We start from the raw sequence: 3,437 nt of genomic DNA on the forward strand, positions 1-3,437 counted from the left end.
GAGCCAAAGACTAGAATACGCATGCACAGAGATGGCAGACTCCCAGGGCGGGGCTGAGCCAGAGGACTACTTTACTGAGCCTAAGACACACTTGGCCCTCAGGGGATCATAGCTGTGACAAAGGCAGACAGGCAGAGGCTGGAACTGACAGCTGAGTGTGAACTCTAACCCCACCCACCCCAACACAAACTGCAGCCCAGACCAGGGCTGATCCCAGGGGAATATAACCAGGATAGAAACAAATTCTGCAAAGTTGTTCTGTTCTGTTCTGCCAGCAACATCAATCGGGGTAGAGCTGGAACTGAGTGAACCACCCCAGCCTCCTTTAAGCACCCATGGTTGTCAGGCCTCACCTCCCCCTGCTGGATAGTCACAGAGAGCTACAGACTGGCTCAGGAGACATAGATCTCCCTGTGACTCAGGTAGGCATAAACCCCTGGAGCATCTGCTCATTGGAGGGAACTGGGTCACAACCCTGTGGGGTTACCAATGACTGGATGTAAAAGAGGTGCAACGTGCGGAAGGAGGCATCAACCTTCCCTGTTGTCATTAGGGTCTCACGGAGAAGTGGTGTTGCAGAGCAGAAACCCGAAAACTGAAATTGTATATAAATAAAGGTGTTCACAGCTCTCTCAAGCATGTGAAAACTTCTTTATTTATTCCTGGCTTTAACAACCAAGGACCACTGCTCTCTCATGGCGAGTGGTTATCTCCTTCTGGTTTAAATAGTTAGCTGTGCACATGCACACTGTACCTCATTAATATTCATTACAATCCATAATCCATCTCATGAATAAACATCTTGTGACTATCTCATGATCAGATCCTCCCTAGTAATCTACAGATTAATAGGTACCACTTCATCTAACATAATCCTCCTAACATAATCCTCTCTAACATAATCCTTTTAACATAACTTAATGGAGAACATGTTAGCCATTACTTCTTTTCTTCTTATCTGATGAAGCCTGAGGCTCTAGAGGAGTAAGGTTGATTGAATACCTGCCCTACTGGCCTCACCATTTGGAGGTAGTTACTTCAATTTTAAGCAAGGTGTAATTAAGAAATTTCTAAGACATACAGAAAAATTGTTTTCAAGCCTCTGCTTCCATGTGGGCCTTAAGTCAGCGGGTTTTTATGCCCGCAAACAGCCCGGCCATATGGGATTCTGCTTCAGTTTCTCACAAGTATGCCTGCACAAAGTCTTTTCACTGCTCTCTCTCAAACAGCTTTTTTAACCTTTCACCTATACTTCCCAGACTAATTTACTTGCTGGGTGGGTCTTTATGACCTCACGGAGCACTGGAGCCAGTCATTCTTGAGCTTCCAGCAGACCCTTGCTATCTAGTTGCTGAAGACCTTTTCAACTCTCCCACCTGAGACTGGTGCTGACTGGAATAATTGATCTGGACCTCTTGAAATGGGCCAATCACTAGAGGACTATTCAAAGTGGTACCCTGGCCAAACAGTGTAAAACTCCAGTAACATGAATAACCAGAATAGATCAACCCCCTACCCCCAAGAAAGGATAGGGCAGATGCAACTAAAGATCCCATTGATAAACAGATGGTTGAGATGTCAGAAATTGATTTCAGAATTTGGATTGCAAATAAGATTAATAGAATAGAGGCAAAGTTGGAATTAAAAATTCAAGGAGCATTTCAAAAGTTGTCTCAAGAATTCAACAAATTCAAAGACAAAATCATCAACAATTTTTGACACGTTGAGATAAGAATTAGCAGTCCTCAAATATCTGAGAAATACAGTAGACTCCCTCAGTAACAGAATGGAGCAGGCAGAAGAAAGGATTTCTGACATGGACGACAAAGCTTTTGAACACTCCCAAGTGCTCAAAAAGGAAGAGAAATGGAGAGAAAAAACAGATCATTCTCTCAGAGAGCTCTGGGATAATTCAAAGAAAACTAATATGCACCTTATAGGAATTGCTGAAGGCGATGAAGTTGCTTCACAAAGCACAGAGGATCTTCTTCATGAAATTATGAAAGAGAACGTCCCAGACATGCCAAGAGATTCTGAAATCAGATAGCAGACAGTTTTAGAACCCTAGCACAACTCAATCTGAATAAGACATCCACCAGGCACATCATAATTAACTTCACTAAAGTATGAAGGAGAAAATTCTAAAAGCAGCCAAACATAAGAAAACCATAACCTACAAGGGGAAGAATAATAGAATGACTGCAGATCTCTCTGCTGAAACCTTTCAAGCTAGAAGAGAGTGATCATCGACTTTTAATCTCCTAAAATGAAATAACTTTCAACCCAGGATCCTGTATCCAGCTAAACTGAGTTTCACTTATGATGGAGAAATTAAATATTTTAATGACATTCACATGTTGAAGAAATTTGCCATAACCAAAGCAGCAGCTCTTGAGGATATTCTCAGACCTACCCTGCATAATGACCAGTGCAATCCTCCACCATAAAAGTAAACTCACTCAGAAACTTTCGATCAAATTCCAACTACCACAGTGGTGAAAAGATTAAAAATGTCCATTGGACATTCAAAAAACTCGATAACCAAAATTTTACCAGGCTTATCAATATTCTCAATTAATGTAAATGGCTTAAATTGTCCTCTAAAGAGGCACAGGTTGGCTGATTGGATACAAAAACTCAGGCCTGATATCTGCTGCATACAAGAATCTCATCTTACCTTAAAAGATAAACATAGACTCAGGGCGAAGGGATGGTCATCTATATTCCAGGCAAATGGAAAGTAGAAAAAAGCAGGTGTTGCAATTTTATTCACAGATTCAATAGGCTTTAAACCAACAAAAGTAAGCAAGGATAAGGCTGGTCACATCATATTTGTTAAGGGTAATACTCAATATGATGAGATTTCAATTAATATTTACGCACTCAACCAGCATGCACTGCAATTTATAAGAGACAATCTAACAGGCATGAGCAACTTGATTCCTTCCAGCTCCATCATAGTCAGAGATTTTAACACTTCTTTGGCAGTGTTGGATAGATCTTCCAATAAGAAGCTAAGCAAAGAAAGTTTAGATTTCAACTTAACCACTCAACATTTGGATTTAACAGACATCTAGAGAACATTTCATCCTAACAAAACCGAATATACATTTTTCTTATCAGCCCACAGAACATACTCCAAAATCGATCACATCTTAAGTCACAAGTCTAACCTCAGCAAATTTAAAAGAATATAAATTATTCCTTGCATCTATCTTCTTGGACCATCATAAAATAAAAGATCAACTCAGTAACATGGGAATCTGCATACTCATACAAAAACATGGAAGCTAAATATCCTTATGCTGAATGATACCTGGGTCAATGACAAGATTAAGTAGGAAATGACAAAATTTTTGGAACAAAATGATAATGAAGACACAAATTATCAGAACCTCTGGGATACTGCAAAGGCAGTCCTAAGAGGGAAATTTATA

Source organism: Otolemur garnettii, unplaced genomic scaffold (assembly GCF_000181295.1).
Source record: "Otolemur garnettii isolate 467f Iridium unplaced genomic scaffold, OtoGar3 scaffold00050, whole genome shotgun sequence".
Classification (NCBI taxonomy): Eukaryota; Metazoa; Chordata; class Mammalia; order Primates; family Galagidae; genus Otolemur; species Otolemur garnettii.